The sequence below is a fragment of the Micropterus dolomieu genome, linkage group LG08 (assembly GCF_021292245.1).
Source record: "Micropterus dolomieu isolate WLL.071019.BEF.003 ecotype Adirondacks linkage group LG08, ASM2129224v1, whole genome shotgun sequence".
Lineage (NCBI taxonomy): Eukaryota > Metazoa > Chordata > Actinopteri > Centrarchiformes > Centrarchidae > Micropterus > Micropterus dolomieu.
The window spans coordinates 30,351,079-30,373,743 of NC_060157.1; the positions used below are offsets into that span (position 1 = coordinate 30,351,079).

Genomic DNA, 22,665 nt, shown 5'->3' on the forward strand with positions numbered 1-22,665 from the left:
CAGTCGAAATGTTCTTATCACACTTGCCACTGTGTATCGGCTTAGATTTGGCTGTACTCGCAGTCCAGCCTCCCTCAGCGTCAGGCCGTGGTTGACAATGTGGTCAACCAGTGTTGCGCGGATCTCATTTGTCAGATTCGGTCCTCTTTGAGCACCTTCTTGTCTTCCTCTTCCTCTGTTGATTCCTCTTCCTCCTCCTCCTTGTCCTCCTCCTCGTTCTCCTCCTCGTCTTACTCTTTCTCTGATTCTTTCCATTGTGCTTGAAGACCGATGAACTCACCTGCTGCTTTTTATAGTGCTTATACACCTGATTGGTGTGTCTACAATTAAGCAAACAAGTGTTTGCACACCTGATGACTGTGTTGAACCAATTGGTTGGACGGTGCAGTAATTTGACAGTCAGTGCTTTGGTATTGCAAGGAAGTGACTTCATGATAGATTTTTGTGTGTAATGTATGTTAAGTGTGTTTAGTGTTTTGCAAATCACTGTGTGTAGAGTTTTACAACAAGTGTGAGGTTGACAATGTGCTTATAGTTGTGCAAATATGGGCTGATGTTTTGCTTGAGTGTAAGGTTTTGCTAATAGTGTACTACTTTTAATTTTAGTGTGTAAGCAATCCAAAAAAACTGTAGTAAATGTAGGCCTATGTGGAAGAAGAACTTCTTACCCGTTTGATAAATAAGTAATACTTTGTTCTGGTCAAATAATATACAGCGAGATATTTGTGTGAATTAAACAGCTGTCTGTGCAGATTAGCTTCATGTCCCAGGATAGCCTATTTGCTGTGACATTACAGCGCCGATGGAGGTTTTGTTTGACTTCTTGACATGAAAAAGGACCGCATGTGATAGACAGCATCACTCAGCCAGCCAAAAAATGCTAAAAATAAGAATATATATATATATTATGATATATATTTATATTTGTGTGTCAAATATATATATATATGAGAGAGAGAGAGAGAGAGAGAGAGAGATATCTATATATATATCTATAGATATATCTCTGTGGCTCTCTGTCTCATTGCAGAAAGGAACTGCTTGCATGGCACACACATATGGTTGTGGATAACAGGAAAAACGGAAGGACTTCTCTGAACAAAAATTGATGTAATTTTTGATGTGTGTTGGTTAGACAGTTAATTTTCCCCCCTGATTGCCAAGACTTGGGGAAACAATTCTGAGCAACCCAAATTATAGTTCATTCAATTTTTCAATATGATTTGGATATAGTTCTGTGAGATTCAATTTCTGTTTTTATTTATTTATTTGTCTTTATGGTCATATAACTATTAATACATTCATGTGATATCACTGTAGTATACAAATTCTGAGAAAAAATGTCCTGAAAAAAAAAATGGATACAGCTTCATTTTGCACTACAGGGTTCAGGTTATACAAGCACTATTACACAAGGCCAGGCGGACCTAAAATTGGTAAAAATGGTTTAGACGTCTGAGGGTTAACAGGAATATTGCGCTTCTTATAAAAACAATATCTGATGTGTTTTTAATAATGACACAAATACTAGGTGGAAGGAGGTAGCACTGTATTATAATAATTGACATTAAAGTCATATCTTTACTGCATGGACACGCTTATCTCTCTGGCTCTTCACAGGAGTTTTGACACCAGTTGTTTCAACTCATTCCCTGCCTTTCCAAAATAAGACCTGAGCAGTGCAGGTGGCCTTTTTACCAACTCTCACTTTCACTCATCCACCATCCATCCATTATATGGTACATAATGAATAGTCAGATTTGGATTGATAGAAGAATATATTGTGTCACTTGCAGGATGTTTCCTCTGCTTGTGTGTGTGTGGCGTACCATATCAGCAGAGGAATAACGCAGGGTGATGCACAGCAGAGGGGCAGGTAGATTTTGTTAAAATATTATGACTTCATTCTCATTAGATTGTGATTTTATTCTCGTAATATTATGACTTTTGTCTCAAAATATTCTGCAAATGTCAGAGAACACAGATATGTGGAAGAGATTGTTAATGTGCAGAAAGTTTTGAATATGAGCAGAAAACCTACTGAAACACTGGAGCTATTAAAGTCCTGAGTTTATAACTGAATTAAAATGAACACATTTATCATTGAGGTGAAAAGATGCCACATGCACATTTAAAGACTTTACTTCAGTCAAGCCAGCATGTATGTTGACTCCGCAGGGATGAAATTAAATGAGAAAAGTTGATCTACAGGAGAATCTGACATCAATACATAATACTTGAAAGCCTTACTGCATTATATTACACTATATTTTTATATTTTGAATTGTCACTTGTCACATTGTGTTTCCTTTTATATAAATATAGACCTTTCCTCAGTAAATTGGTGCAAAAAAAGTCACCAGAATGCAGGAAATTAAATGTTAAAAGCACAATTTTTTCAGGGGGATGACCCCCAACCCCCCCATTAATATTATCAGTGTTAATTATAATCAGTTGTAATTATAAAAAATCATAAGAAATGTATTTATATGGCCTATGATATTTATTAATTAAAATGTAGCTCCATGACTTATGTAAAGTAGGTATATGGTTCAGTTTGACAAATGGCATAAGAAAGTAGCAACAGAAAATGAGACAGTTGATAGAGTTGCTATGCGTTTTTTTGTGGGTCGATACAAGTAGGTGTAATTTACTGTTGCTTTAAATAGACTTACTTGAAAGATTTCTGGGCTGGGCTAAGCCCCCAATGTTTCAAGAGCCTGGAAATGCCCCTGGTTCAGTGTGTATGCTGGAAGCTGACACAGCTGTTTCACAGTAACCACACTGTTTCTCCACACTATCTACAATTTCACTCCCTGGCTCTCCCACAATCAACTACTCCCTCTTTCTCTGTCACTGTGCTTTTCCGTCTCACTTTCTCAGACTTCTTCTTTCTGTCGGTCTTCCCACTGTGTTCACAGATTTGCAGCATGAGTGTGTTTGTAGCATGTTTTGGTGTGTTTTTATCACCTTGGTCAGCCTGTTATGTTTGCCTGTGTGCAGTGTATTTACCTTACTGAAAGTAAAAAATTTTTTAAAACTCAATGGACACTGTCAAACTTAGCAACACAAATTGTTACATAACTATTGAACAAAGCATTTTCATAAAGTTGATCAATTGTTTCTTTATTGTTTCTTTATGCATACATTCTCTTTGATGCAATGCACACAAATTAATTTTACTTATGTCAGATGACTTGCTGTCAGGTCAGGTCACTAAAATAATGTGACACTTTTTTAAAGTTCCTATTTAACTTTTATATTCAGGGAGCTTCATTGAGAGCACAAGGATTGAACTGGCAACCACCCGGTCACAAGCTCGCTTCTTTAACCTCCGGGCTACCACCGCCACACACACTTTAGTTAAATTAAAAGGAATTAAAAGATAAGGAAAAAAGCTTGTTCCCAGCATTTCTGTTATTTCACTGCCCAGGAACAGAGCAGTCATTTCTAGCCAGACCTCCCATTTTCACTTTATCTAAATGCTGGAGCTTAATGCTACACAAATTGTAACAAACAGTTCCACAGATTTCTGATGGTGTTATTCAACCATTTACAAGCTTGCTACAGTTATGCTACATTCACATATTGGTCAATGGGACCATTGATTGGACCCTATGAAATCTGTTTTTCCCCCCCAAATTACGTGTTTTCTGTAGAAATTTTTTTGTTTTACAATTTAAGCTCATTTTGTCATCAGAGTGTGTAATCACGTGGTGGATGAATAAAATTTCAGCACTTCAATCAGAAAATATTACAAATTGAATCAATATCAATTAATTTGTTGTATCATGCAAATATGCATTTAGAAATAATGTATGTGCAATTTTTTAATGGGACAATTCAGAATAAATGTAGGCCTAGGATATTAAAATATTATAAAACTATTTAATACGGGCCATTTGCAATGACGGCATTGTAGCAATACATGTATTGTGAATAGTCCCATATAGGGCTGTGCGATATGACAAAATTCATATCCTGATATAGGTCATTTCAAATCCCAATAATGTTATATATACCAACATTATATCGAACATAGATCTTTTGAGTAGATATCATAGATATCGTGAGTTACTGTTACTGAGTTAATTTCCAACATTAACTCATGATATTTCTCTGTATCATAAAGGTGGGGTAACATATGCGATTCTGCAGAAATCCAGTAAAATGACATGTAATGTAACTAATGTTAGCTAAGTTTTGGGTTAGCAAACTGTTGCTACTTGCTGCTGCAAAGCTAACAAGAGGACGAGACGGTCCCATAGCAACACAGCAGCTCCAGACGCTTTTCTGTCATCAGCTATAGACGTTTTGCTATCGTCAAACAATATATATCATCATATCGCGCAGCCCTAGTCCCATATCAAATAGGTTATTACTTGACAGCCTCTACATGCTGGTGAACACATGGTATAAGTGGGTCTGACGGAGACTGCTTTTACGTGGGCAGTGCTCTTCCTTGTTTACAAAGCTTGACTGGAAGTAGACTGCGCCCACACAGCCACAAAATCTATGATGAGCTGGTGTCTTGCATCTGCCGATATGGTCGCACTTTTGGTTGAAATGATGAGCTCCTTGATATGAAGGCGTGTGTGTGAGCGGAGGAACCACTAAGCTCCGTCCTCATTTTGTTTAACATTAAACACCAAAACAACGTTGCATAACTAAAGTTCAAATGAATTGCACAATTCTGGCAACAACTGTAAAAACAGCTTTATCTCGCGTCGGTTTTTTTTTTTTGTTTGTAGAGGAGGGGCCCGGCCTGGCCCGCCCTGGCCCGCCCTGCCCGGCCCCGCAACACCCGGCCCCGCCCCGACGAAACAATGGTAGGGGAAACGCTGAAACATTTGAAATGTAACGAAAACAAGAAGGTAAATCAATTTGTCAGTTGGAAACAATGAACACATCTGCTTTTACAGTGAGGGTTAAATATTGGTGACACATTTTTCATTGTTTTGGCTTTTTGCTCTAGCATGTTGGCATTGGAAATATTAACTTGGAAATATTAACACATTTCTCAGAGAATGTATTACAGAGTACTTTACATCATTATTTAAAAAGTTCTTTATCAACAAAAACTATTTAAAATGACATGATGTCATATCAAGTTTGTCAAAATTTCAATTTCCATGTTATTTCTTTATTCCTTACTTTGTTAATGTAAATCCAAACGATCCTTAGAAGGAAACCTTCTAATACTCCATCAGGGTAAGATAGAGGTTTTCAGCCCCCATCATCCAGACCAAGAGGCCCCTCAGCTGGCTGGGAGCCAGTGGCATCAGGGAGGTGAGGTATTTTAATTCACCTTAGCCAGGAAAGGGAATTGTTAGCACCAGAGTGAATCAAGCAATGGTGCTAACATGTGTGACAGTGCAGCTGCCAAAGGAAGATGCCAAAGATCAAAGGAAAACAAAAACAGTCTGGGTTGTCTCATAAATCCTGTGTGGCCTGAGATGTAGCAAAGAACACATACAAACATATATGAAGTTACAAATGAACAGATACTGTACTTTTTGGAGAAATTACAGTATTATGAAGGAACCACCTAATATTGACAGATGAAATTGTGAACGTATGGCAGAGGCTTTAGCAGTGTTTCCCCTAAGATTTTTTTCAGGGGGGGTGGTAGACCTCCAAAACTGCTAGTGTCGCAGATCGGGTGTGTTACGGATACGTGGTGTTGCAGACGCGGCGCACAAATTTTGTTGCCTGCTTTAGGCTTGTCACATTCACTGTTCCTCTTAGTCATTTTTACTGCTAAAGTTTCTATCTCTTGATGGACCTTGCTACAGTTATGCTACATTCAGATACTGGGCAACAAGGCCATGGATAAAGCCCTGTGAAATCCATTTTAATCTATTGCCAGATTCTGTTAAATTTTTTCCCAAAATATTTTCTGTTTCCGTGTTTTACAATTTAACCATTTGACCTCTGCAATACAAATGGTCCGCCAGTGCCTACTCTGGTATTTTTGCTATTGTGATGTCATTTCTTGGAGTATCTTCAAATGCTTCATATCCATAAAATCTGTACAACCTAAGCTAAAAAGTTATGTAAGTCAATAAACCGTAATAATTTATAAAAGTATTGAAATTATTTGATAAATTCAAATAAATTCAATCGGGCATGTTTTCTCATAAAATTCTACAAAATAAACACAAAAGAACAGAAAGATGAACAAAATAGTTCTTAACACTCCACACAAGTTATTTGAAGTGTATTTTTTAGTTTTTGAGAAAGTGTCTCAAAAACTGTTTATTTTGTGAAAGTGCTGTAGGTTCGCTTGATGCAGTCATCATGGCTGTTCCTGTCAACTACTACTACTACTAAAATATGTTAGACCCAGGCCTTCTATGTGAACCATGAACTAACTATATATTTAACTATACTAAACTACTGAATCTTAGTATTTCTCTCAATCTTACCAAGCGTTTTCATTCCATTTTCTACCAGAAGCAACTTAATGTCATCACGAGCGGACAACATGATGGCGCAAAAGACAAAAACCTCATCTTTCCACTGCAAAAAGAATAAATGCTGTAGCTATTGTTGTTTTTATTTTAGATTGATTTGAACATTATTATGTAAACAACATTCTCCCGCGGTCAGATCGAGGCCGCCCGTGGCCGGCCCATTTTCAAAGAGTTAAAGTTCCAGTGTGTAATATTTCTATTGAAAGAAATGCAATATAATATCAATAGCTATGTTTTCAGTGGTGTATCAAGAGCCTACAGAATGAACCGTTATGTTTTTATTACCCTACAATGGGGCATTTCTATTTTCATAACTGAGCGTCCCCCTTACATGGATTTCGCCATGTTTCTACAGTAGCCCAAACAGACAAACAGCACTATAGAGCGTGTCTCGTCACCACGCTCTTCTTATTCTTGCAGAATTCTGTCAGTGTAGACGCTCATCACTACGTTGAATATGTATGTTTGAAGAAGAAGTAATATACAGCAGGGGTCGACCAATGTTTTGCATTGGAGCAATTTTATTATCCATTAGATGGTGGGTGAGAATATCAGGCATAATTTTTAAACCAGATGTCACGGTGGTTGGTTAGCTCAGTCCATAAAGCACAGGACTCTCACCTAGAGGGTTGCGTGTTTGCTCCCACATCAGGAGAATTTATTTTTTTTACCTCTTCAATAAATTGATTATGAAGCGACTGTTTCACATGCTCACAATAAAACGTGCTGCGGTGTGTACATTCCGGTGTTTGATCCGCATCCATCAATCTACGGACGCTTTTACATTTCCCCAGTATGTCTAGGCAGACGACATTTAGGGGAATCACGGTTTCTGACAGCTATTTCAGAGGTGTGTCAAGCAGGCTACAGACTTTGTAATGTTGTACTTGACAGCCTCCACATGCTGTTGACACAGCATGACACAGTAGGTGTGGGTAGGAGGCACTCTCATGTGGGTAACGCTCCTCCTTGTTTACAAAGCCTGAACGGACATAATATTTAAATTTTACAGAATATCTGAATCTGCCCATACAGCCACAAAGTCTACAACGAGTTTGCGTCCTGCATCTGCCGATGTGGTTTCAATTCTGATAGTTTGTTGAAGCCAGAACCTCATTATTGTAAAACAAAACTTAAAAAGTAATGATGTTGAAAGTGCTTGACAAAGAAAAATTCTAATTCAAACGACTCAAAAACGTGTGCTGCTCTCAGATACTCATAGAAAATCCCCTCCAATTATTATTTTTTGCTGGGGGACGGGGTTTTACAATCACGATGCCTGCTCAACGTCACGATGTCTGTCAGCCCAAGGTGTGTGTGTGACGCTTTTAGATACTTTTGATATGACTGATGCTTGAATATAAAGATCATCATCATTTGAACTGCTGAGCAAACTCTGTATATCTCAATCTCTTTTTTAAAAGTGTAGGCTAATTGTTTTTTGTTTCTAGTCTTGATTGATTGGTGTAGCCTGTTTGTCGGGAGTTTTTGAGAATGCACCCATTCTCGGTTTAGATAGGCTACTTTAATGGTCAGTCTTGAATGTTTTTATTTTGTAATGTGGATAACTTTCTTCCCAGTTGAACTTAGTGGCAACATCTAATGCCCTGGGATGGAGTCAAATCCCTGCCCTGAATAATTGTGCCAGTCCGCCACTGGCTGAGGGAGTTTACACGCCTTAGATTTAGCAAAGCCACCAACACAGACTGCACTAGATGTGGTCCACAACATGCAGGGATAACCAAGGTTTCTGAGGCAACTGGCACCGCACAGTTTAACACAACACCTTAATGAAGCACAACAGCAGCATAATATACTAAGACAGAAAAGAAGACACGTCATAGTTTCTGTATTAATTACCAAAGAATTTATCAGTAAAAATGGGGAAATTGTGATAAAATGCTTTGCAGGTCAATTCAAGGTCTGCGCTCCTAAATTTTCTGCCTGTGCCCCTAAAATTTTCAGTTAGGTGCTACAGTGCTCCTAGTTTTTCTGGAGCCCTGTTGGTTGGAAAACAAGGAGGGAGCAAATCTGCAATGGAAGATTTCCCAGTGGCCTGAGGGCCATTTTGGTCTGCTGTTAATTGTCAACCTAACCAGCGGCAGCGTTAATATAGCAAGCTTTGTTTAACAACATAGCAAGAAGGAGAATCCACGCATCCACCGTGTCCTCGGCTCTCCCTCTGTTTCTCTGCCAATTATACGTTAGCGACCGTTAATAAGTTGTTGTTAAGAACTGTTTTAGCATTTAGTGTCTCAAGGCCTTTTCAGGGAGCCACTCTCTGCCTGTGTACTCATTTGGATCCGTTGGGTCTTACTGCGCTTCTCATGTGAGCAGACAGGCACTCAGCGAGTTAACACCGCCCTATGGGTAGTAACTATGGCAACAGCTCCTGTACACTGCTTAATCTCTGCCGGTACTTTTCTTCATAGGCTAAAAAACTTGAAATATATCTAGTAGAAATTATTGAAAGATGGATGTGTTTATTTTTGTGCAGTTTGCTTTCTGAGTGAACATAGTAAACAAGCTATTTTTTGTAGGCTATAGGAATACTTCTTGGACTTGCATTATAGGCCTAATGTTACCCATAGCCATAGCATACCTTGAAAACTCTGTTCAGATAGGTTACTTTGATGGTCAGTCCCAAATGTTTGTATTTTGTAATGTGGATAACTTTCTTCCCAGATGAATAGTGGCCAAACCTATACCCAGTTTGGTACCCGTTACAGCAACAAATAGGGTTAGCCTAGAGCATTAGCGGTCTGGTAGTTTTCGTAAACAGGGTGGGCTGGAAAGGAGTCAAATTCCTGGCCTGAATTATTGGGCCAATCTACCCCTGGCTGAGGGAATTTACATGGCTTAGATTTAGCAAAAACGGCCACACCATTACCTGTATCTGCTGCACTAGATATGCTAGATGCACTAGACACCTTCAAATTCTTATACTTCAAACTGTGAATTTCTCCACATTGCTTGTCCAGTATTTTGTATACTGTGTACATTCCTGCAGAAATTGTACAGCTCATTTGAAAAAAGATTTATTTTCTTTTTTATATTTATTTATGTTTCTTGACTTTGCAGTACTTGTTTTTGTAGCTTTTTATTTATTTTCTATATGTTTGTTATGCAACAATATACCTAGGCAACTTTCTTGTATGTGAAAATGTACTTGGCAACAAACCTGATTCTGATTTTGATTCTGAATGTGGTGGAGGAGGGCAGCATTAATTTCATACAGATTTGACAGTAACTGCATGATTGGCTGTGATGATCATGGCAAAATATGACTGGTAAACTAAAGAGTGAATACCCATAGTCAGCTGGAGGTCAGGAAGAGAGGAGCAGATGGAGAGAGAGACTGTATGAGAGAGCAGGAGAGAGAGAGTTGTGAATGAATGAAGCATAAAGATAGTCTTTTGGTTGAACTTATGTGTATGGTATTGATGACTGAAAACTTTTTTAATATGGACCCATGATCAGAAATAAGGTAAAAAATTAACACCTTCATAGAACCCAATCCCGCTTTTCTCTATCCAGCCTCCCTGCTTACAACTTTGACAGGATTCAGCATTAGTTACATAACGTTGCCATTCCATGAATACCTTGTAACTTAGCTCCTACACATTTGTTTTTGAATCGAAGGTTTAGTCCTCTTGTAATTTTGAGTAGTAGTAGTAGTCACTAGGCAATATTGATTGCCTAGTGACTGATGCACTAGTGAATCATCTTGCTGTCTGTCCTGACTGATATGTATGTATAAAGATTATCGATGTATATAGTGTGCACTGCAATCAAGTTTTTTGCTGTGTTTAATCAGTGTGACCTTCCCTGTGAGTGATGTCTTTCTGGGTTATCACTATGCATTGTTTAAATTTTCATATTAATAAGACGTAGTCAAATAGCAGTATTTCTTATTAATAGTAGCCTATACTTTTAGGTATACATTTCATTGACAGATATCCAAATTAGCTTTTCTTGTACAGTGCTGTGTCTTGGTTGTATTCATCTATTAAGATTTAAGGCTATTGAAAACCTTCTCTTAATATTCGTTGGTAGTGTTAGTCATTAACACCAGGACTCATGGCAGTGATACATATTTGTGGATCTTGCTCTATGTAATTGGCAGACACCTGGTGATGCATATTGTGTTTTCCTCTTGTTCCTGTCACTTCAGAGCCAAATGTTTCCAGCTTTTGTGACTTGAATTGAACAGCTTCCCAATTCACTCAATCATACAGTAGTAACTTTGGCTAATGATGAAAAGTGATTGCAAGTGTTTGATCAAAAGGAATCCGAATCAACTGAATACTGACTGAATTTAGCTGCAGGTGTAAGAAATGGTATTTTGTTTGTCTGCCTAAGATAATATGCAGTTTCATTCCAATTAACATAATTCTGTGTGTGCATGTTTGTGTAAATGTGTGTATGTATACACAGCCGCTGAAACCAGGAGAGAGTGGTTATGTTTTCCGAGGATGTATGCTAGTTTACCCAGAGAGGAAAAACCAAGCAACAAACAACAACCACAACGAGTCTAAACAGAGGTAATGATTTATTCTCCTTCACCCCCATCCACCTTCCTCACTGTCTCTTTGTTCTCCATATGGTGTCGGTTGGTTGTGGTTTGGTATTCTGCAAATCTGTAGTGATTTGACCTCATGCTTGGCTGGGAAATACACTCAGCTTCTTTGGTACATGCATGTGCGCATGCATGCTATTACACACACATAAATCCATTAATAAAAGCACATTTGCAATTAAACAGATGAAAGCATGACTAAACGTCAGCACACACACAGGGAATGATCCGGCACAGATCCAACTTGTTTACAGTTGTGTTGGGGCCTGTACCACGAAGCAGGATTTGACTTATCGAGTTAACTTCTGGGTTAACCCTAGGTTTTCAGCAACACGACAGTTAATTTCTTACCAGGATAGATCGCCATGGTAACTTATGCTGAATGGCTTACTGGCTCCGGAGCAGGTTCTGTTCCAGATAAGAGAACTCTATGAAAACACTGCCTACTGACAAATCAGCTCTCTTGGAAAATGACATCACCATCTGCAGGAGATCCCACAGAATGCTGCGGCGATACGGAGAAACTTTTGTAGGCTATAGTTTTTTAGGTTAGTAGCTAGATATGGGCGCAGGTAATGAGGTGAGTTTTTACTAGCCTAAATGTTGCGATTCAGTCTTTCAACCACTATTTGAGCACATTTTATGGCATGAATTAATTTTTCGTTTCATTGCTTTATGAAGTTAATTTAGAACAATGTTTGGAACAGTTTTGAGTGTATTAAATAAATGAATTTTTTTTAAAGTGTGGTGGAACGACTACTTTTTCAGTGCCCCAGTCTTTTAATGTGGATATGACGACACACAGCCAAGCTGAAAGAATAAGGCTGATATTATCATACAGCTCATAAGAACGCATCAAATCAAAATTATAGACTACGCCTGTTCATTTAGGCATTCACACTGTCGCTGATTTTCTGTCTCCCTGCATGTGTCAGATGCAGGCGTGCTACATAACTAGTGGATTTGAACCCGGGTCTCTCACACCAAAGGCATGCTTCTTATCCACTGCTCCATCACCACCCCTTGATAACCAGGTTTGTGGGACCGCTTATCCCGATCGTAATTGTTAGGGTTAGTGAAGCCAGATAACGAAAAGATATTCTGGCTATGTTGAACTCTCTTCATGGTACAGGCCCCAGAGACACCAAACAGGCAGAAACACTCAGCAGATGACTTATTTTCATCTTTAGAAACATCAAAATCCCAGTTAGATAACATGATCTTGAACATGATGCTTTTATGATCAATCTATCATCGATGTAAGGACTGAGAGTTATCTCCGGACATCGTGGATTCATCCTCAGCACAGAATAAAATCTATAGGCTACACTGTCCTTTATAACACTGTGACTCTGTGAACACAAGGCAGCTGTCAGGTTGGCAACAGTTGGTCAGAAAAACTTACCGTGGGACTGCAGTAATCACTGTTTAAACTAAACTGTAAAAAACATGATCAATTAACAGTAATCTTTCATATTGTAGTCGCACTGATTGGAACCTTCCTATCATAGTTATCATGTTGCATATGATGTGAATATTTCTGAGTGAGGATGACTGTGGTGCAGCTGAAAAAATAAATGCAGTTTAAAAGTGAGTTTTTGAATATTAGCTGCAGTGTTAATGTGTGTTGACAGCATTTCATTAAATGCGAAATGAGCAAGATTTTATTAATGTAAAATTGTCGTCTAAAACTTTACAGTCAGTTTGAACTTAGGCACATTTTCCACTGCAAAAACATAATGAATAGGCTAACCTACTGGGTTGGACTATGACTTTATAATCACAGGTCCATAAGAAACTGTGTTTCTTATTTGTTTGATCCATATTTTCATGTTCAGTTACTGCCACCTGCACTTTGTCCCATCAGGTTACAGATGAATAGCCTAAATATAGCCTACCTATTTAAAAATGTAATAGGCTGTAGGAGAATTACAGCACTTTATCATTCATTGGGGAAAACCCAGTCAGTAAATGATGAATGAGCTACGCTAAATAAAATGTAGGTTACTTTTGTTATATTTAACGTATTGAGTCTTTCTATTTGTCCACGTCTCCATACAAAGAAAAAGAACAAGGAAGATAGCCCTGTTGTTATCAGCCTCCACCCCTACCCTTATCTCGGTTAAACTCTCCCTGTAGTGATTTATTACATTACCTCATTTGGCCTGCACTTTTATCCAAAGCGACCTACAATCGCTATGTAGGTCACACGCATCTGGAGCAACTTGTGTCTTGCTTGGGACAGATGTGGGATGCGTTGCAATTGGAAGAGAACTCCAGTCTCCCACACCAAAGGCATGTGTTTATCCACTGTGCCATCACCAGCCCTTCACCATCTATTATTGATGTTGATGTCAGAATATATCAGTTGACGTTGGAAGCAAACTAGGCTCCCACGTCTACATAGGCAACCTTGGTAAACAATCTGGGCATTACAGTATATACAACCTACCCTGTTACAAATAATGATAAATAGACCGCCTTTGTGTAGCACCTTTCTAGTCCTCTGAACAATGTCACATTCACCCATTCCCACACATTCATACACTGATGGCAGTGGCTACCACACAAGAAAAGAGGACTAACATTCACACAAATGCCCCAATTTGCAAAGAGCAATCTTGCATTGAATCACCAAACTTCTTGTCAATGGACGCTCCTCCTCCTGAGACACCTTGAAATTGGTGTCCTTTCATTTTGTTTCTGTGCTCCTACGTTCCCCCTGTTTTCATTTTCAAATTTTACAAGAACTTAAACAACTTGTTCATGTTCCTTGTATTATACTGTATTCTTGCCCAGTCGGGCTATTATTAAAAAAGAAAATTCAGGCCAGATTTAGAATTGAATCTTTTAAATATAAGAGCAGCAACAGTAAAGTTTACAGCAGTCACTATATAAACTCAATATCTCACTGGAAACAAATCTAAAATGTCAATAAAATAAATCATATACCTGACAGTAAAATACAGAGTGAAGTTGAAAAAGACCGAAAAACTCAGACATCAGTCCTTCCTCCTGTCCTATGTCCTCCTCCCTCTGCTGCTGCTGTTATTTTTTTAATGTTGTGTCAGTCTGTCCCATCAGTTCTTGGAACAGAGGGGTAAGCGTGTTGTGCAGAGTATTGGTGTTTACGTTCTCATTTGAGTCCAGCTTTGTTTTTATGTACAGGATGTGCTGGAGTGGGTAACTAGAAAAGAGGAAAGGACAGAGCAAGAGATGGAGGGATGGGGCTAGAGATGAGTCACTTTCTCTGTCAGACACTGTTGTTTTCCACTAAGCCCTGTTATTTTCACTCATAAATGGATGCCAGGTAGTGGGTGGAAAATAAGTCTCTTTTTTTGTTTTCACTTTTGCTGTAATATTATAATGGGGACTGACTGTGGTTAAACTTCAAAGATTTGCATGGACCTGTCCCTATGTAACCCTCTTCTGTGTCTTCATATAGCACTAAACACATATTGTAAAATTACTTGGCATCAGGTTAAAATATGTAGTTTGTTACACTGAAATGCTCACAGTTGTTATAATGCTTCAGTATATTGTGAGAGTTCCTAAACGTTTGTCCACTTACAATGCAAAGGAAACAAATTTCCTGTCACTGTCCTTAAAGCTGGACACTTAGGGGGAGCCAAAATACGACACTGACATATTAGGTACGTTTGACTTCATGTGGTGCTGCGCAGCGCTGAATAACCATGATGCATGCTGGACTTAAAATAAGGCATGCTGGTTAGAAATCGTGTCCTACTTTCACTGGCGCTGCAAAAAACGTCACTGTCACATGACATTAAAACCTCGCTGGAGCAAGGTGGCTGCAGTTGCCAAGTCCTGATCTCAGCTCACAGTAAGCTCAGCAGGTAGAATGTGTCCGTTTTTATTCCCCACCCCTGCAACAGCCTGCAGCTCGTTAGACTTATGAAGTCAGCGAAAGTCAGCTGCAGTCATCTGAAACGCACCTATTATTACCTTATTAAGTTAAGATGGCCACCAGATATGGAGCGTTTAGTCCTGTTTTTGGCCACCTGATGAATATCCAGTATTTACTCTGATTTAGCTCTGTTTTGGTCTGCACTGTCCTGTCTTTATCTGCTAAATGCTCCACTATGCACTTTACAAATAGTCACTAAATTTGTCTGTCTGCTGTTTGGAGCTGTACAGGTAGTGTACAGTGGATTTATCAGAGCTTTTTAGCTAGAAACTGCTGCTGCTATGGCAACAAAAACTCTGGATAATGTTAAATATGTTGAATACATACAATGTAAATGTGAAATACAATTTCCATCTTTGATGGATCATCATCTTAAAATGCTTCAGTCATATACGATTTTGACAAGGAAAATACACAAAGAAATCAACCTTGATTGGTCTGTTTGAACTTGGAAGTACACACTGCCTCAAATCAATGTCATATTAAGGGAACAAAGAAGATTCTTTCTTTAAAAGTCCTACAAATGCATATTGCTAATTCAGGCTCTGCTCGTGTTGAAGTTGGGTAGAGCTCTATTGGAAGTTATGTAAGGAGAAGCCCCATTTGCTCATGGTGGCTTGCTGCTTGTTAAGTAGCAGCAACGGTGGTGAAATGGGAAACTGCTTAAATAGAGTGTAGGTGGCATATGAGGTGGCAGGTATGACGCTGAATCTCAATCAGCTGATAATCAACGGCAGCAAGTACTGGAGATGCCTGTGGTAAAATTCTGCTAGCAGAGACAGTATAGAACATTTGGATTAATTCATGCCAAGCAACGTGAACACTGTTGGTGAGTCTACATGTGGTGTTGCTGATTCAAATTCACAATTGAGCATGTGCTATTTTGTGTGCCAAATTGAAATGGTGTGGAAAACATGTCAACGCTGCTCTAGGGCTGTGCAATTAATCAGATTTTATTTTCGACAGGGCTGGGCATGTTAACGCGTTATTATCGTGTTAATGCATTAATTAAATAACGCCAACAATTATTTTATTGCACGTTAACGCAAATTTTTTTTATTATTAATTTGAAAGCCCGTTGCTCACTGAAAACACATACAGTCAAACCATGGGTCTCAGGAGGGTTGGGATGTTGATCAGCCTGCAAATCACGCCCACCCAAACAAGCAGCGGAGGGAGGCTTCGTCTGACTACGCTGGATGCAGCGTGTGGGAGAAGTAGATAAACAAAAGCAAGACACGCTAACAATCAAATGCCATAGTGAAGTGGATAGCTACACACTGTATGCTGATTAGTATTAGGGAAGATGTCGGTCTTAGAAACGTTCTTAAAATCACAACATAGTCATTTGGCCCCGCAGGGTCGCTCTTTGCTCCGGTGATCAGACAGGGAGACAAGAGCTCCAAGAGTAAACGGCAGGTAGTAGTAACATAGATAGTAACCATGGCAATGGCTTCTGTGCGCTACACAGCTGTAGCCTATTTAACTTAAGTTAAAATGATAGGCTACATAACTTTACCTGATAGGCCTACATCTAGTTTTGTGGGGATGCTCTGCCATGCGAATTCCCTCCTGTTGATGTCCTGATGTCCTATTTAGTAAACAGTAATAGATTCTTGAAACTCACAAACAGCGAGGATCAGTCTCTCTTCCAATGATTTGGGCAGCGCGTTACGTACAAAAAGTTAAAGACAATTCAACTTTGGCAGCAGGCAGACTTGTGCGTGAGGTGAGCACTTCACCTCACTCTGACAGGGATACTCGCTACTGAACATAGACTGTTTCTGCTGATACCTGTTTAAAATGTGATTAATCTGCCCCCCTTCACAGGACAAAACATGTCGTCATCTGAGACAGCAGAGAATAGCCAGTGAAGAAATCAGGTTTCTTTAGATAGATATATTAAGAAATTATATTTGCTTAATTATTCAGTAAAACCATATGTTATTGCGAATTATATTGTTACTTGTTTAGGAAACAACAGCAACATCAAGAAATGAAGTGCTACATGATGTTGCATACTCCTGTAATACATTATTTAACTGTACTCTAATCAAGCATTTTGTTACATCTTGGGAAAGGTTTGCTCCTCTGGATTAACATACCAAAGTAAATGAAGAACATCTCAAAAACTTTAACATCTAGTTCAAGTATGATCATGGCCACCGAGAGATAACAGGAAAATGCAAGCCAAGAGTGTGTAACATTGTCTCTCCAACGAAGGTTAAAAATCAAGGGCAGCTGGACTTGGTTGAAGATACTGGAAGACGTTTCCTCCCTCATCCAAAGGACTTCTTCAGTTCTAACTGAAACTCAGCTATTTAACCTCAGTGGGGTCGTTGGCCAGGGTCATCGATACCGCTGGTTCGTTAGTGTTCCTGGTTGCTGTGACGACAGTCGTTACAGTCGTTAAGACTACCGGTGGCCAAGACTGAACGACCATCGTTGGTATCTTCACCTGAGGCCAAGAGGTTACGTTTGTTGAGTTTCCTGGGAAGTGATGAAAGGACAGCATTGTAAGTGGGGGATAAGTGGTGGTGTAGACCCCCCTCCTCTGTTCAATGACGGCTTCTCGACCCTGGTGTAGATGGCTTCTCTGGCACCTCTTTCAAACCATCCATCTTCTCTGTCCAAAATGTGCACCAGGTGGTCCTCAAATGAGTGTCCTCTGTCCTTCAGATGCAAGTAGACTGCAGAGTCTTGACCTGAGGAGTTGGCCCTTCTGTGTTGAGCCATGCGTTTGTTTAGTGGTTGTTTAGTCTCCCCAATATACAGGTCTGTGCATTCCTCACTGCATTGGACCGCATACACTAGATTGCTTTTCTTGTGTTTGGGTGTGCGGTCTTTGGGGTGTACCAGCATCTGTCTTAGTGTGTTCTTGGGTTTAAAAAACACAGGGATGTTATGTTTGTTGAAAATCCTCCTGAGTTTCTCTGATACTCCAGACACGTATGGAATCACAATGTTGTTGCGTTTGACCTTCTTTTCCTCTTCTTCAACCAAGTCTAGTTGCCCTTGATTTTTAACTTTCGTTGGATAACTATGACCTGGATGACTGAGAATCTTCATAGACAACATTGTCTCTGTTTCTTGAGCACAGTCCATTATAAACCACATAATAGATGAAGTTTACAAAGGCATAGTCAGAGTAATCAATCTGCTCAAACTTTCTTATGTAAATTTTGAAAGTGAGCATAATTGGTCACTTTATAGGCACACAGTCTTTTTGTCATAACAATGTTAGCAGTAAAAATAAATGTTATCCAGCAGTAAACTGTGAAGTTTAGCTTCCATGCTGTACAGTTTTATTGCCAATAATATTCATCAGCTAATTGTCTTGCAAACTTAAGTAAATTTTTCTGTCCACTAAGCAAACCAAACACTCTAACAGTCTACTTCAATTTATCATTTATTATGTTTTGGCCTGCCACCTAATGGTTTAAAAGAAAATGTCTCGATGCAAAACTTATTTGCCGGCCCATGCTGTATGTTATTACTTTCTTCTTCTTCTTCATACGTATTCAATGTAGTGATGAGCGTCTACACTGCAACATGGCAACGTCCATGTGTATGTCCGTGTATATAGATAGAAATGACTTATTCTAAGGTAATAAAAACATACCGTTCATTATATACGATCTTCATACACCACTCAAAACATACTTATGTATATTATATTGCATTTTTTCTCTGGTCTGTCTCTTCTTTGACAGGGATACTCTTTGTCCCTCGCAATTTCCTCTCTCTTCCTCCATTTTGCAATCCACCCCATCAAATCACGTTGTCTTCACTTGTCCACAGTGTTGTGTGAAAATAATTGATAATAATGTGAAACAGTGCATTGTATATAGTTATATGGATTAAACAAAGCATTGATACAAAGAATTTGCAAATGGGATACATTGGAATCCTCTGTCATCATCTCCTTCCTGGCCTTGGTCGGATCAAGATGTTGGTGTCCTCTCTGGTGTGTGTCTGCCGTGCTGTTTGCCCTCGGCTGGTGCTGTGCTGTTTTCCTCGCCCATAAGGCTCTCTTGCTTAAGCGCCTGGTGGCGGCCCCTCTTCGTCTGCTGCGCCTCTTTAAATCATGCCTGGAGGGGAAAATCTCCACACCCACTCCTGTGCCCAATCACCCTAAGTGCTGTCCAAGGAAGAGGGGGCCGGGTCCCTGGATGAACACTATTCATACTATTCACACACGTCACCCTGGTGACACTAATTTAGGAATATTAATATATAGGCTGCCTGAGCTATTGGAGAAGGCAGATCATCAGCGCCATTCATGTCAAAGCACGTGGTTTGGTGCCATATCAAGATAGCGACAAATACAGGCAACATTAGCAGGCTAGAAAGCACGTAAATGTAATATTTTAAAGTGATCTTATCGATACCTATCTATTGACAGAGGTTAAAATAGTTAAACAGAAATAACTAATCATCAAGCAAAGCAGAGGACAGGTCAAATGTGACATGTTTTGCTGCTTTTTGATCACCCATTGGTTACCTACTAGAAAGCAGCATGTAATTCAATGCATTCCTTTATTTTCTGTGAACTTCAAACAAGTTTTCATGGTGCTTAAAATATATATCAGAATAGATCAGATGAAAGGCGTTTTCATTGCTCTTTCTAAGTCGCACATTACATGCAAACATCAGTCACTGACAATGTGAGCTATGCCGGTTTTCAATAGCACAGTAGGTCCTTGACATCGTGTCACATTGTCATACCTTGACTTATGCTAAAACAACGCACCTGTTGAAGAAGCTGTTTTCAATCAAGTTCTGTTATAGTTAGTACTAGTTAGTACATATTCTGAAGTTTGCCATGCCAATGTTTTTCAGTTTAGAAGAATCAGGAGTCATTGTCGGGATGATTTGCAATAAATTATATTTAATTGGGAATCAGCTGGGCAATCAGGTGCTGAGCCAGGAGTGAGAGATTTATGTTTGCAAACGTGTGTGCGCGGGTGCGCCCCAGTCTGTCCCTGCTACACACAATACTTAACAGATAATTAAAAATACTGTATGTTCAAAATGATAACAATTAAAAACTAGAATGGGCATTTCCTAAAGTAAATGAGTGTGAGAGCTGTCAGCTGTTAACTGTGACTGCTACCGCTGCTGCTGCAAAGTACTGCTACATCAGCAACTTTTTAAATCCCGAAGTGCTACCTACAAGTCAAACAATCACATGCCACAGAATTCTGTTAAAATAGCTGCAATCAGCGTTGGACAGACGCACGTGAAGCGCGTCAGATAGTGTTGTTCTGAATTGTCACGAACTTTGGATACTGCACAAAATGCTTAAAAGTCACTTCCTGTGTTCTCCATGTAGCACAAAGGAGCACCCAGTAGCTATACGTTATTTCCCAGTACATCAAGTGTGGAACACATTGGGAAAATTTTATTTAAATTTTATTTATTTATTAAATTATTATTTTTTTTTTTAAAGAAAGACAGCAAACTAAAACATGCAGGACCAGTGGTTCAATTATTACTTACTGTACTTACTATTAATGTTGGCATCTGTAGGTGGGTTTCCAGGGGCACTTGCTGCTCCTACTGAGATGGAATGATGAATGAAATGACCATGTAATTACCATGTAGCCATGTGACAGACAAACTAAAAATTCTGCAAATTACTCTGTTGGCATCCAGAATATTTCAAGAACAAAATACTTTTTGCAGTTTCACATGAAAAATTTCAACCTCAAAAAAACAAAGAACAAAACAGAAAACTTTAAAAGAGAAACTCTAACATTATCCACATCTCACCTCTCACCCTGAAACTCACTTGAGAGGAATCATTATATGGTCATTTAGTCAGTAAGGGTTCATAAAATACATGCTCATATGGCATGTACAACTGCCATTCCTGCAGTCAGCATGCCAACTGCACGCTCACTCAAAACTTGCGACAGAGAAAGTCTTAGATCTTTGAGTTCAGCTCATGATGAATGGGGGCAAAACCAAAAGTGTTGCGTTTATAATTTTGTTCAGTGTGTGTGTGTGTATATATATATATATATATATATATATATATATATAGCTACATAGTATACATGTAAAAAAAATCCCAGCCCTTTTCTTCAGACTCTGGTCAGTCACCTCAATGAGTGCACGGACAGGTAATCCATGCAATAATTTCATTCGAACCCCCTACCCTACCTTTAATACTTTGAGGAAATACTTAATGCTCTCTTCACAATTGTGTTGCTTGTGGAGTAGGTTGCTTGTAGGTTGTAGAATATTGCACATCTCACCACACAATACAAATACAACCACTGTATTTAACAAATAATCTAGCTTTTAACCGAAGAAGTTTGGCATACAATCACTTTTAAAAACTACCTCTGGCCTGAATAGATTGTCATTAATTACTGTTGAAAAAACAAAACTGTTTAGCTGATGTAGAAACATCCCCATTAGGACTACTTACAGTAGCTTGCACAGGTCCCACTGTGTTCCCTTAAGTGGGAAAAGGGAAATTCTGCTCCACACAGAACACATGATGTTAAAGGTCCAACGTAGGGCTGTGACGATTCATTGACGTAATCGATACGTAAATACGTCGACTTGCATTACGTGCGTGAAAGCGTCGGTGCATCCGGTGCTAGCAGGGATTCCCCCGGACAAGCTGTCAACCGTCTAAAGTTTGGGAGTATTTTAGACACTCAACAACGCGCTGGTCCGTGAGCTCTGTGAATTGGAAATAGCTTCAATGCAGCCCAACTGCTGTCCACGAATACGTGAAGCAGCAAAAACACGTGAAGTGAAAGTCTCCCAGAGCTCTAACGGCAGCACCGCAAATCGTGTTTACTTTCTGTGTCCACACGGCACGTTATCAGCACGAGGACACGTAATCCGTTAAAATGTATTCTCTAAGTATTTCTTCATCACCTTCATGTTAAAAGTAATTTCTTCTCCGCTGCTGTCATGGTAACGTAACGTTACACCGTGTATTATCTAATGTTCGGCCATTTTATATTCTCAGTTTATTTAACGGCCACGTATGAGCGAGAAAACAGCTGAATCAAACATTACAGACAATCTGACTGTCTACACAGTCTGTGAATCATTTCAGTTGTTTTCTTTGCTACACACTGACGCAGAAATACATTTGATTATCATACTGCGTTACTCCATATTGAAATAAGTCCATGTCAGAAAAATTTAAAGTTTTAAGTAAAGTAGCCTAATTAATGTCTGTTATTGTTATTATTATCACAACACATCAGTGACGTGGAAATTGGAAAAATTTCAAGATATGCTACTATTGTCATTATTCTAACGTGCTTCATCAGGATGATTGAATGATATCTTATTGATTAGAGATGTTTTTGATTTTTATTTTGGATAAATTGGTTGTTAATCGAGTAATAGACAACTTTTTTTTCTTTAGAATACACAAAATTAGTCGTTAGATTAATCGACTAATCGGAAAAATAATCTTTAGTTTAATCGACTTGAAAAATAATCGTTATGTAAAGCCCTAGTACAATGTCTGAAGGTCTACCTTTCCTAGAAGTACAAACAACACAAATTAGTAAATTTACGTAATTCTACCTATAAATCTGATTAAAAATGATTGAAATAATATCCAAAGCATATGGAACTACATCAATGGCTGAAATAGCAACACGACTGGTCCACAGGATTTCTTTTACAATTGCAGTTCTTAA

General features: G+C 38.9%; 1 protein-coding gene across 4 annotated transcripts in view; it reads left to right on the top strand.

The window, feature by feature from the left end:
• The window catches only part of LOC123974763 (vitamin D3 receptor A), a 150,508-nt gene that overhangs the window by 30,625 nt on the left and 97,218 nt on the right, over window positions 1–22,665 (top strand). For 2 of the 4 annotated variants that reach the window (XM_046055647.1, XM_046055649.1), the window contains one exon: window positions 10,914–11,020. The exons of the other annotated variants lie outside the window; for them this stretch is intronic. The gene's annotated coding sequence lies outside the window, so the exon portion shown is untranslated. The remainder of the gene's footprint in view (window positions 1–10,913; window positions 11,021–22,665) is intronic. 4 annotated transcript variants of the gene reach the window in all.